The sequence below is a fragment of the Mytilus edulis genome, chromosome 7 (assembly GCF_963676685.1).
Source record: "Mytilus edulis chromosome 7, xbMytEdul2.2, whole genome shotgun sequence".
NCBI classification, from domain to species: domain Eukaryota; kingdom Metazoa; phylum Mollusca; class Bivalvia; order Mytilida; family Mytilidae; genus Mytilus; species Mytilus edulis.
In genome coordinates this window covers 7,310,467-7,324,669 of record NC_092350.1, presented here as the reverse complement: position 1 = coordinate 7,324,669, position 14,203 = coordinate 7,310,467, and the positions used below count along the sequence as shown (strand labels likewise).

General features: G+C 32.6%; 1 long non-coding RNA gene across 1 annotated transcript; it reads right to left on the bottom strand.

Annotated features, from left to right (window-relative positions):
* Positions 1 to 4,506: 4,506 nt before the first annotated feature.
* LOC139529829 (uncharacterized) lies at positions 4,507 to 7,544 on the bottom strand. The gene is made up of 2 exons (XR_011665905.1): positions 7,412 to 7,544; positions 4,507 to 6,632 (listed from the first exon to the last, which is right to left on the bottom strand). It is a non-coding gene; the product is annotated as an uncharacterized lncRNA (long non-coding RNA).
* Positions 7,545 to 14,203: the final 6,659 nt, after the last annotated feature.

Here is a 14,203-nt window from a genome sequence, read left to right as displayed (position 1 = left end):
TTGCTTAAAACTTTACACACTTCTTTGTTATATTAATCTAAAGATCTGTATACTTTTTGTTGATGATTCAAAACTTTATTTTGGAGTTATTGAGTATTTTGTTAAACAGGGGAGGTGTTTATTTACATGTCGTGCCGTATCTCAAAAATTAATTTATGATTATTGCTTAAAACTTTACACACTTCTTTGTTATATTAATCTTAAGATCTGTATACTTTTGGTTTTGATTCAAAATTTTATTTTAGTAATATTTAGTTTTTCGAAGAAAAAAAAAACAGGGTTGGGGGTTTCACATGTCCCGCCGTGTCTCAAAAACAATATATGGTTATTGCTTAAAACTTTCTCAGAAACTATTTATGATTATTGCATAAAACTTCCACACAAGACGTCGGGCGTATCATGCGCTCATGGCGCAGCTGTTTATTATAGTTTGTTCATATGTTGTACGGATACACCACTGTCCCAGTTTAGGAGGAGGGTTGTGATCCTGTTCATATGTTGTACGGATACACCACTAGACCAGTTTAAGGGGGGGGGGGGGTGTGTGATCCTGTTCATATGTTGCATGGATACATCACTGTCCCAGTTTATGAGGAGGGTTGTGATCCTGTTCATATGTTGCATGGATACACCACTAGCCCAGTTTATAAGGAGGGTTGTGATCCTGTTCATATGTTGCATGGATACACCACTAGCCCAGTTTATGAGGAGGGTTGTGATCCTATTCATATGTTGCATGGATACACCAATGGCCCAGTTTATGAGGAGGGTTGTGATCCTGTTCATATGTTGCATGGATACATCACTAGCCCAGTTTAGGAGGAGGGTTGTGATCCTGTTCATGTTTTACGGATACATCACTAGCCCAGTTTAAGAGGAGTGCTAGCATGTCTGACTTTGCCATATTCTGTATGTTTGCACGTCCCAAGTACGCCTGTAAGGGAGCTACCATTTGATTTTTATGGGGGGGGGGGGGGGGTGGCTAGGATGACATTTTTTGTCCTGCATTTTTTTTTAGTTGTAATCTCTGTCCTGCCTTTTTATTTTTCACTCTATTCGGTCCTGCCTTCTTTTTTTTTAGTTTATCCTGACTTTTTTTTTGCAAGTGTCTGATCCTGCCTTTTTTTTTACTCAAAATTCCTGTCCTGCCTATTTTTTTCAAATTTCATCCTAGCCCCCCCCCCCCCCCCCCCCCATAAAAATCAAATGGTAGCTCCCTAACTCAGTGGTTGTCGTTTGTTGATGTGTTACATATTTGTCTTCCCTTCATTTTTTGTACATAAATTAGGCCATTAGTTTTCTTGTTATTGTTTTACATTTGTCATTTTCAGGGCCTTTTATAGCCGACTATGTGGTATGAGTTTTGCTCATTGTTGAAGGTCATAAAGCGACCTATAGCTGTTATTTTCTGTGTCATTTGGTCTCTTGTGGACTGGAGAGTTGTCTCATTGGCAATCATACCCCATCTTCATTTTTTTACATGACTGAAGGTGCAGGGCCAAATAACCTCTTTGAAAATTGCAAATGCCAATACAACTGCATAGTTAATACAATTGACTTCTCATATGTAAGTTCCCTTTAAACTGACAAACACAAACTTTACCATCTAAACAATGCAAAAGTCAATAAACTATGGGTGGCAGGGTCATATAATAGGGAATGCTATTACAATTGCATACTAAATATCATTGACTTAGCATTATTGGTTACTGTAAATTCAGAAATTATTGCGAGGTTTTTATTATTGAAAAAATGGGACAGAGTTGTAAAATCAAATAATTTAAACTTGCATTTTGAAATATTTTATATGAATTAGACAGGTTTTTTCTCAAAATCGCATTTAAGTCTAAACTGAAAAAATTGCAATAATAAATGCACGCAATAATTTCTGAATTTAATGTGATCATAAACTGATCTAATCACGACTTCAAAATGTAAACTATGCAATTTAAAGGACTGAGGGGGCTGGGCCAATAAAATGCAATGGAAATGAGATGCGACACCTTACTGACAATCACTAAACATGTAAATTCAGCTCAAGTTTCAAAGTCAATAGACCACAACTGAAGGGGCAGGGCCTAATAATCTCCATAAACTTGAGATGTGCCAATGCTTATACAACTGCATATCAAATACCACTGACCTACCAATTGTGGTTCTCCTTGAATTGACTTATTAGCAAACTTTTACATGTAATCTAAGCAGAGATTTTTCATGTGTTGGCTCTCCAATAATTGGGAAACAAAACATATGGAATAATTTGGAATAGCACTTTATACTTATACATTAACTATTGCTGAAATCATACCACAAAAATAGACACAATTGTTGTGAAATGTTCCAAAGATACAGTCCAGAAATGAATTACTAGGACCCTTTATATGTGGACTAACAAATTATTTTGGGGTTTCCATGTATTGATTTACCATATCCAAGTTTAGTTCCTAGCAAGGTTCTGTGTGCGACAATACTGCTTCTGCACTGCTTTAAGTTTGTTTTGGTATATGTGACATTAAACTTAAAGACATCATATTTGATCTTTCTCATTAAATAACATATATCCCAATTTAGGTGAGGTCTTGGTGGTGTAGTGATAGTAGTTCAACTACTGAAATCACTAGCCTGTCAACGCTGAGGTTGTAAGTTCTAACCCTGCATGTGGCAAGTGCACTCGACTTATCTTAATTGACTATAATTGTCAGTTTTCCTGTCGAAGGTTGTGGTTCTCTAATGCACTACCACTAGCCAATTAATCCAAATAAAGATTAAATTGCAGCAAAATTCCTTGAAGTTCACCAAAAAATTTGTGAGGGTTCCACGGAACCCAGTGTCTCACCTACTTTTGCTGTTAATCACAGGCTCAACAAAAATGAGGAAAAAAATCAATAAAAATATTCCTCTGGATACTATCTTATGATCATAAACAAGCTTCTGTCGAAGTTTGGTACAAATCCAAAATAGTATAAGAAAGTTATTAAAATTTTAAAAACTTTAACCACATAGTGAAAGCGTTGTTTCCTGGCAGAAAACCTAAGTCCATCTAAAGTAAAATACTGAAAAAATGGATTTTTTCTTTTCTTCAAAATTTACTTCTGGAAACTATCTTATGATCATAAACAAGCTTCTGTCCAAGTTTGGTACAAATCCAAAATAGTATAAGAAAGTTATTAAAAATTTTAAAACTTTAACTACAGAGTGAAAGTGTTGTTTCCTAGCAGAAAATCTAATATAAAAAAGAAGATGTGGTATGATTGCCAATGAGACAACTGTCCACAAGAGACCAAAATGAAAGACATTAACAACTATAGGTCACCGTACGGCCTTCAGCAATGAGCAAAGCCCATACCGCATAGTCAGCTATAAAAGGCCCTGATAAGACAATGTAAAACATTTCAAACGAGAAAACAAATATGTAACACATAAACAAACGACAACCACTGAATTACAGGCTCCCGACTTGGGACAGGCACATACATAAATAATGTGGCAGGGTTTAACATGTAAGCAGGATCTTAACCCTCCTCCTAACCTGGGACAGTGGTATAACAGTACATTTAGTCCATTTAAAAGTAAAATACTGAAAAAATGGATTTTTTTTTACAAAAATTGCTTCTGGATTAACTATCTTATGATCATAAACAAGCTTCTGTCCATGTTTGGTATAAACCCAGGATAGTTTAACCACAGAGTGAATGTAATGTTTCCCAGCAGAAAAACTAAGTCCATTTATAAGTAAAATACAGATAAAATGGAATTTTATTTTTACAAAATTTACCTCTGGATACTAGCTTTTGACAATAAACAATCATCTGTCTAAGTTTGGTAGAAATCAAGTATAGTTTAAGAAAGTTATTAAAATTTCAAAAACTTTAACATGATGGAGTGAATATTTGTGGACGCCGCCAACGGAATGTAGGATTGCTTAGTCTCACTTTTCGACTAAAGTCGAAGGCTCGACAAAAACCTTTCACTTCCATTTTTGGTCTGTGGCCTCAACATTTTAACCTCAAAATCAACTAGATCAACATATCCTTAATCAATATTCTGATTCCAGCCAACCAGTGTATAAAATAAGATGTGGTATGATTACATATGATTACATATGAGACAACTAGTCTATCGATGCTCCAAAGTTCAAATAAGGCTGATTATTAGCAGCCGTATACGTTGCTATACAACCTTCAACAATGAGCAAAATCCATATTGTATATCAGGAAGTTGACTATATAATGCCCAGGACAAAACAAGGGGAGATAATTCAAACCAAGAAAGCTATTAACAGAAATAGTTCATGAAAAACAAATATGACAGACGAGTACTTCTCCTAAATGATGTGTCCTTGGCATTGAAGCTGCAAATACCAGTTTTCTTTCTGACCTTGCCTCAAGGACAGAGTCAATCATCCAAACTGATGAATTATGCTAGGGTCAAGATATTTGTAACAAACTCGTACCTTTGAAGAGGAACTAAATAAGGACCTTTCAATTTTTCAACAAAACAGAAACATTTCTATGTAATTGCATGGTCTTTATTAAAAGAGAAGACAAAAATATGACAAATCATAGAAAAACATGCACCCTGCATTAAAAAACCCAATAGGGAAAAAGCATGGGTGTGTTATTGTAACAGATATTTCACATGTTCAATTGTCATGAACAAACAGGGTTATTACTTGCAGTATTTTACTTGATTAATAATACTGTATATCATATTGTGATTATAACATGTACAATTTAAGTTCAATTTAATCAATTTCATGGACAGGGTTTTTCATTCTGTTAGATAAACCTTTGTAAAACAGGCACAATTTTGTAGCATATAAAATGAAGATATATATATAGAGGTAAATTTCCATTTAGTATATAAGACAGAGCTGAAGAAACATAATTTTTTTAGTTTAATAAATCTTAATCAAAAGCACCTTTAAATATTGGAGATTAATCTTGTTACACAGAAATTAGTATCTTAATAATTCTGTGACACTTAATTAAAATCAATCAATCATTACTCCCAATAAGAAACCTTAATCTATAACTACTTATTAAAAGGGTGGGGTGGGGGTGGGGTTGGGAATGGAAGTGAATCAGAAACTTTAAATAAGGGTGTTGACTAAGCTGTTGCCATTATTCTGCAGTCATTATATTTGGGACATGAAACTGGGCTGGGGGCAAATAATATCAGATGCATTTTTGTAGATGATGACTTGTAAATATAATTTGAAATCCCCATGTCAAACCAAACCCCTTAATGCATTATCTAGACCTCTGTTTACAAGCTTTTTTTTTACAGAGCTCTAAAGAATACTTTCATCTTACTTTATATACATCTGATATAACTTATCTAACTTACATTGATACATAAAAAAAATTATATATTCTTAATTGTTGACCTTCCGTGCAGTGACAGAATTTACAAGTATGAAGAGAAAAGCAGGGGTAATCCCTCCCCTTATGCCTCAATCTCAGCCTGCTAGTCTCTCCATTCACCAATAAATGTTAGTCAAGAAGGCAACTAAAGCAATTCTATAAAAAAATAACATAACATTTTATACACAAAAAATATCAGATGCATAAAAAAAAAAAATCACTTAAAATATACCGAAAATATTTAACCCACATTTCATACCACCCAGTTATTATCTAGAACTCTGTTCACAATTTTTTTTTTTTTTTTTCTTTTCTTTTTTACATTTTTTTTTTTTTTTTTTTTTTACAGAGCTCCAAATAACAAGTATACATCTGATATGAACAACATTTGTACAAAACCTTGACCAAAGGAACTAACCAGTATGAAAAGATAAGCAGGGGTATTCCCTCCCCTTATACCCATTTCTCAGCCTGCCAGTCTTCCCATTCATCACAACTGGTGTTCCTGATAATTTACAGAACACTATAAAAAAGAGTGTTGTACATCTAGATTGGATCCATAGTGTGATGATAACTATAAAGATAATATACACTTGCAGTGCATCCTTAATTTTGTACTATGCTGAATACTTGTAGTTAATCTTTAACTAATCAATCAAATGTGAATAAATACAATTTGAAATTTATCGAATAGCAGCTTTGTCTGTTTTCCCTGTTTGTCCTTCATTCACAGAAAAAGAATTTAATTATTTTAATGACATAATGTGAAACTCTGTCTCAAATAAATGTTTATACAATTTCCATTCTAATGTTATATTTCTTTCTAAATAGTAATCATAAATGTATTCAAGATTGCATAATGAAACTACAAAATACCACAAATTATTATTTTTTTACTTTTTTTTGACATTCCACACAGATTTATTCTAATGTAACCAAACATCTTCGAAAAAAGAGATTTAAACCAATGGCGGCTGCCTGATTGTTCTTGCTGGTCACATCAAAGTCTTAACATTAAACTGCTTCATGACCATTTAATTAGGGAGAACTGTAGGTCTCTGAAATTCTAATGTAATCGACATGTCTGGTTAAAAAGACATAAATCTTTACAATTGACTCTCTCCTATCCTTTCTCTCTCTCTCTCTTTCTGTTGATTTTAACAAGAATAATAATACACTATATTGTTTGTCAATAATGTTTCCAAGTTCATCTAAATGGCAAAATTCTTCTATATCAGTTGATTTGTAAATTCCCAAGCAGTTAATCTACAGAGAAACAACAAAATGTCAATTAAAACATGGAAATTAAATTCACAAAATAACAGATTTAATTCTTATTGATATGTCAGAAATTATTCATACCATATATACATATATAAGATTGATTGATTGTTGTATGCTTAATGTCCAGTGGCAAATATTTCATGCATATTTACCATGACATTTTAATTTTTGCATTAAACATAACCTATAACTCAGAAATGAGAGTATTAAATCTTGCTAAGTAGCATCAATGTTTCTTTTCAAAATTCAAACATTGAAATAAATTTGGCCAAGACTTTAACAGTATGATAAACAAAGGTATGATGATAAACAAGTTTCCATTGTATAATTGCAGGAGCAATTTATTATTTGGCATAAATAAATAAAATACAAAAATAAGCAAGCATAATGAACGAGGTTGTTAAATGTGATCGATATATTCCTTTTTAGTGCTTCTTTATTAAATATTTGTTTGTTTTTGTTGCGATTAAGATTGTGACACTGTGTTGACTGCTGAACCCCTATTTTGACATTGTTACCTATCATGTTTTATTCACGCATTGTTGTCAATATAATGGAATTTGTTGGGATTTTCATACAAGTGAGATGTTTAGCGCTATAAAACCAGGTTCAATCCACCAATTAATTTAATATGATATATGTAGTCAATTCTTTTGATTTGCCATTTGATTAGGGACTTTCTGTTTTGAATTTTCCTCGGAGTTCAGTATTTTAGCGATTTAACATGTGTTTATTACCATTTTGTTTTACTGTAAACTCACCTTGAAGTTGGTAATATAGTTCTTCCAGGTCCTACTGTCCTCAGATCTTGTAATAGATCACATACAATTCTTATTTCCTGGATATATGAAGAAGAAAAAATTATGTTGAACAGCCACATTCTTAAAAATGCTTATATGGAATTTTAATTATAATTAAAAGTAGGACAATTTTTCACCAAAGTATAATAAAACATCCAATCAGGTACATACGGTACATGTTGTTTTTAAATTTACCAGGCTGATTTTTTTGTAATGAAGACCTTTGGCTCTATTACACATTTATTATATCTTTTTCAAAATACTCAAAATAACCTAAATGCTTATATAAGGTTAATAAACATCAGTGGTTGTCGTTTGTTTTAGTTTTTACATATTTGTTTTTTCGTTAATTTTTGGTACACAAGTTAGCAAGGCCGTTTATATTTTCTCGTTTGAATTGTTTTACATTTTCATTTCAGGGCCTTTTATAGCGGACTATGTGGTATGGGCTTTGCTCATTGTTGAAGGCCGCACAGTGACCTATAATTGTTAATTTTTTGATAATTTGGTCTCTTGTTGAGAGTTGTCTCATTGGCAATCATACCACATCTGTTTTACATCTACATGTAATCACATTCAGTGTAATGTTATGTATTTTGAGTATAATTACCTCATCTTTTGTATGTAACAGCTTCAGACCCAGTTGTGATGTGCCTTTCTGTGAGATTTATCAGTTTATAGTCCACTAGCACTGTCCATCTACATGAATACTGGTCACATCAATATAAATGTCAATAATTCACTTGCTGGTTACAAGGCTGGTGTCAATATTTACTTGTCGGTCGAATTCCAAAGCTGTTCGATCCTGAATTTAGTCTATTCACTAAAAGTCAGTCAGTTCCATCATTTGAATATTTCATTGTCCACTATTCTGACTGGTCACATATAACATCATACAATAAGTCCATTAAGTCCATACATTTAAAACTGGTTATTATTAGAATATTTCATTATCACTATAGTTGTAACCTATTTGATTCCACACATCTTCTATGCTAGTGCCTTTACTGGTATATCTTTTTTTTAATTTGGCAAAAAAAAATCAAAAGTGGTTACTTACTGGGGGGTTTTCAGAAAATTTTGAATTTGAGATTTATAGCAAGCTTTTTCTACTTGCTAAATTATAAAAGTTTATTTATAAAATAATTTTATTAAAAGAAAGGGCAACTTTAATCATAAATTGCTGAAAATGTTAAACTATCAGCTGTAGGGGAGCTTACAAAGTATACATAAATTGTTATTTGGATGGAGAGTTGTCTCATTGGCACTCACACCACATCTTCCTACATCTATAAAGTATACATAAAATCTACATGAAAGAAAGATAACTCGTGCAGCCTTGTGGTTCAATCTCTGGTTAATAGTTCTCAATGGCATTCTTACCAAATCTCATTGGCATTCTAACCACATCTCATTGGAATTCGAACCACATCTCATTGGCATTTTAACCACATCTCATTGGCATTCTTACCACATCTCATTGGCATCCTTACTACATCTCATTGGCATTCTTACCAAATTGTATTGGCATAAATACCACAACTCATTTACATTCTGAGTGCATCACATTAGCACTATTACCACATCTCCTTAGCTTTATTACCACATCTCATGTGCATTCTTAGCACGTCTCATTAGCTTTATTACCACATCTCATGTGCATTCTTAGCACGTCTCATTAGCTTTATTACCACATCTCATGTGCATTCTTAATGCAACTCATTAGCTTTATTACCACATCTTATTTGCATTCTTAGTGCATCTCATTAGTTGTATTAACACATCTCATTTGCATTCTTAGTGTATCTCATTAACTTTATTGGCACATCCATAAGCTGTATTACCACATCTCATTGGCTTTCTAAGCACATCTCATTAGCTTTATACCACATCTTATTTGCATTCTTAGTGCATCTCATTAGTTGTATTAACACATCTCATTGGCATTTTTAGCACATCTCATTGGCATTCTTAGCACGTCTCATTAGCTTTATTACCACATATCATGTGCATTCTTAATGCAACTCATTAGCTTTATTACCACATCTCATTTGCATTCTTAGTGCATCTAACTAGCTTTACTACCACATCTCATGTGTATTCTCAGCGCATCTCATTAGCTTTTTTACCACAACTCATTTGCATTCTTAGTGTATCTCATTAACTTTATTGACACATCCATAAGCTTTATTACCACATCTCATTGGCTTTCTAAGCACATCTCATTAGCTTCATACCACATCTTATTTGCATTCTTAGTGCATCTCATTAGTTGTATTAACACATCTCATTGGCATTTTTAGCACATCTCATTGGCATTCTTAGCACATTATTAGCTTTATTCAAAACCACATCTCATTGGCATATTGACCACATCTCATCTTTTCATTCTTCATTGATCACTGGACCAATTATTTTATTAATTTAGAGAATATACCTTTAACACATTTTTAAATTGCTTTTCTGAAAATCTTTCCAAAAATATTATCAGAGTACCCGTTATAAGATATTGATCCAAAGTTGTTGTAAAGGATTTATTTCAATACGTTTATCTCCCCAGAAGTTGTGAATTGGACAATTTGGTAAAGGATGTTTTTTGTTTAATCAGACGTCAACACTTTTAATCAGCAATACCTCAAACCAGTACAAACATTTCAACAGAAACTTAGGACAACATTTACAGACACTGAAGGTCAGTGGTTTTTCAGGTGCCATTTATATGGCTTCTGCCACCAATAAAAACTGGCAGCCTTGTAATAGCTAGGAGTACTACAAGTGGCATTGAAACAGTCATATCTATCAAGAATAGATAAATAACTTGCAAGTTACTGAATTATGACAGGCTAGACTGGCTGTTGTTATACAAATTGTTAAGGGAGTTTTCCAAGGCAAACATTTATTATGCCTCATTTATGGGCATTATGTTTTCTTGTCTGTGCGTCCGTTTGTTAGTTTGTCCGTCCCGCTTCAGGTTAAAGTTTTCGGTTGAGGTAGTTTTTGATGAAGTTGAAGTCCAATCAACTTGAAACTTAGTACACATGTTCCCTATGGTATCATCGTTCTAATTTTAATGCCAAATTAGAGGTTTTTTCTTCATTTTCAAAGTCCAATGAACATAGAAAATGATAGTGCGGATGGGGCATCTGTGTACTATGAACACAATCTTATATGTCTTTACCAAATAGGAAGGGAAAAGGGGTTAAGAGGCGGACCCAGCAATCTTTAAAAAAAGGGGGATCCAACCCAGGAGAAAGTGCGGGTTTTAAATATATATCCCCATTTAAATGCATTATCATTAAAAAAAAAGGGGGGGTTCCAACCCCAACCCCTGGATCGGCCACTGGGGTCACAAACATTTTACAGACTTGGAAATAATTTTGAAATGTAATAGACCCATTATTTAAAACAAGGACTTTCAGACTGGATTTGCATACCAAAAAAAAAATTGGTTTGTATTCCTACTCATATTCATATTGTTAACAAGAAGTTCTCTTTTTTGACTGAATACATAAACTTTACAAGAAGACATATCCCTCTACAAGACTAGTACCTTAAACCCTTATCTGAAAACTCACTCCATCAATCTCTATTCTCTCTCCCCTATCCCCTCCCCTCTCATTTCTCTCCCTCTCTTGTCTTCCATCCTTAAACCTATTTAATTAAGTATCAATTGTTTGTAATGGTTAGTGTTGATACTTTAAGAATAAGATGTTTTTATATTAAGATACAAGTCCTGTAGAGGGATGGATAATTTTGCATGGAGACATACTTTTCGATTAAATATTTTGATTAACTTTTCAAACCAAAATATTTTTAAACCAAATATAAAAATTTATGTTTTCTTAGGTTACTACTAGGAATTGAACAACAGTCTAAATGAGTAACAGTTCATTTTCAAATAAACAAAAATAAAATGAATATGAATATTTTAAAAAGAATACTTTTCACTACCAATTATAACCTTCTCAATGGTCCTATGCTTGCCTGATATGTTGGAGGTAAAGGGCTCTATCCCATGTATGGACAAACTAAAGACTTTAAAAGGGATATTTGCTGCTTCTCCCTTAAGCAAGTAGTATTTAAAAGTAAGAGCAAAGTCTAGTTGACTCCGAGTCAGAATAATGTATCCCGGAAGGGTTGGAGATCTTTCTCTGACTAACACCCTTTACTTTGGGAAATTCCCAAAATTATACTGATAAACCTTGCATTACGAAATTGGTATCTTAAATGTTCTGTTCTGAAAGTTCCTTTAAAAACTGTAAAATGGTTTTGGAATAGCTGATACATATATGTTCTACGTCTGATTTTTAAGGGCAATTTGATCTAAAATTTGAAAATTTGAAAAATTATTTCACCTTTAACATCAAACATGAATTATGGTTTTATAAAAATTTAAAGGGAATATAGCATTATTCCTTTTCATTTATAAATTTCCATATTATTTTATCTTGAAATTTCCAAATGAAGGACAAAAGGTATTAACATTATTTATCTTTATTTAAAATGTATTAACTAATCTTTTTACGTTTTTTTGTTTGTGTTGTTGGTTGCTGTTCACTTACACATATCAAAACAATCCTCAGAAAATAAAAATGTATACTCTTAAAAAGGTATCATGATATAATTAAATTCAAAATTCAAGTTAAAAGAATGTATCCATTCCGTATCATGATATAATTAAATTCAAAATTCAAGTTAAAAGAATGTATCCATTCTGTATCATGATATAATTAAATTCAAAAATCAAGTTAAAAGAATGTATCCATTCCGTATCATGATATAAATAAATCCAAAATTCAAGTTAAAAGAATGTATCCATTCCGTATCATTGCAAAATAAGTGAAACTTCAGTACGCAGAAAGTTGTTGAGTTGTGAATCCAAAAAACACCTCACACAGTATAGCTGACCATTATTAATCCTCAGAAACCCAATTTCAGAAATCCTTGAATTGAAGTTCCTGAGAATAAGGTGACAAAAATTTCCACCTTAGCTATCATGTGTAAATGATACAAATGTTTGGTAAACAGGAAGTCGTTGAGTAATGAATCTGAAAATACATCACACAGTTAAGCCGACTTCTATCAACCCTGAAACCAAATTTCAGAAATCCTTGTATTGAAGTTCCTCATGAAAAAGGTGACGAAAATTTTCAACTTAGCTATCATGTGTAAATGATACAAGTGTTCGGTAAATAGGAAGTTGTTGAGTGATGAATCTAAAAACGCACGGCACTGTATAGCTGCATTTTATCAACACTGAACCAAATTTCAGAAATCCTTGTATTTATAAAATTCCCGAGTAAAGGTGACGAAAATTTTCAACTTAGCTATCATGTGTAAATGATACAAGTGTTAGGTATACAGGAAGTTGACGAGTGATGAATCTGAAAACGCATGGCACAGTATAGCTGCATTATATCAACACTGAGCCAAATTTAAGAAATCCTTGTATTGAAGTTCCGGAGAACAAGGTGACGAAAATTTTCAATTTAGCTAACATGTGTTAATGATACGAGTGTTCAGTAAACAGGAAGTTGTTGAGTGATGAATCTAAAAACGCATGACACAGTATAGCTGCATTATATCAACACTGAACCAAATTTCAGAAATCCTTGTATTGACGTTCCGGAGAATAAGTGACAAAAATTTTCAACTTAGCTATCATGTGTAAATGATACAAGTGTTAGGTAAACAATAAAGCTGCATTTTTCAACACTGAACCAAATTTCAGAAATCCTTGTTACGATTGTTGATGCTGACAGACTGAATGATGGACAGACAGACAGAGGTAAAACAGTAAACCCCACTTTTTTAAAGGGTTTATTTTAATCCCCATTATTCCAGTTAAAAGAATGTATCCATTCCGTTTCATGATATCATTAAATTCCAAATTCCAGTTAAAAGAATGTATCCATTCCGTTTCATGATTTCATTAAATTCCAAATTCAAGTTAAAAGAATGTATCCATTCTGTATCATGATATAATTAAATCCTCCAAATTCCAGTTAAAAGAATGTATCCATTCTGTATCATGATATAATTGATTCCCCCAGATTTAAGTTAAAAGAAATGTATCCATTCCGTTTCATGATTTCATTAAATTCCAAATTCAAGTTAAAAGAATGTATCCATTCTGTATCATGATATAATTAAATCCTCCAAATTCCAGTTAAAAGAATGTATCCATTCTGTATCATGATAACAAAAATAATAAAATTTATAATAAAAAAATAAAAGTTTATATGGTCATTCCCCTTTTTACACAAAAATTTGACAACTTAAATATGTTACATTTACAATTAAATTTACAAATGATTTAAAAATAACAAAAGTGTGAAAAGAGATATAGGTACCAAACTTACTTTTCTGAAACATGTGTATCCATGTCTTTGAGTTCAAAGTTCATTGTAAAGCCAATTCTGTCATTACTTTGGAGAGGAACATGTGATGTTCCTATGAATACCTTCATTACTTTGGAGAGGAACATGTGATGTTCCTATGGATACCTTCATTACCTTTGAGCGGAAAATGTGATGTTCCTATTGATACCTTCATTACTTTTGAGTGGAGCATGTGATGTTCCTATGGATACCTTTATTACTTTGAAGAGGAACATATGATGTTCCTATAGAAACCTTCATTACTTTTGAGCGGAACATGAAATGTTCCTATGGATACCTTCATTACTTTGAAGAGGAACATGTGATGTTCCTATGGATACCTTCATAACTTTGGAGAGGAACATGTGATGTG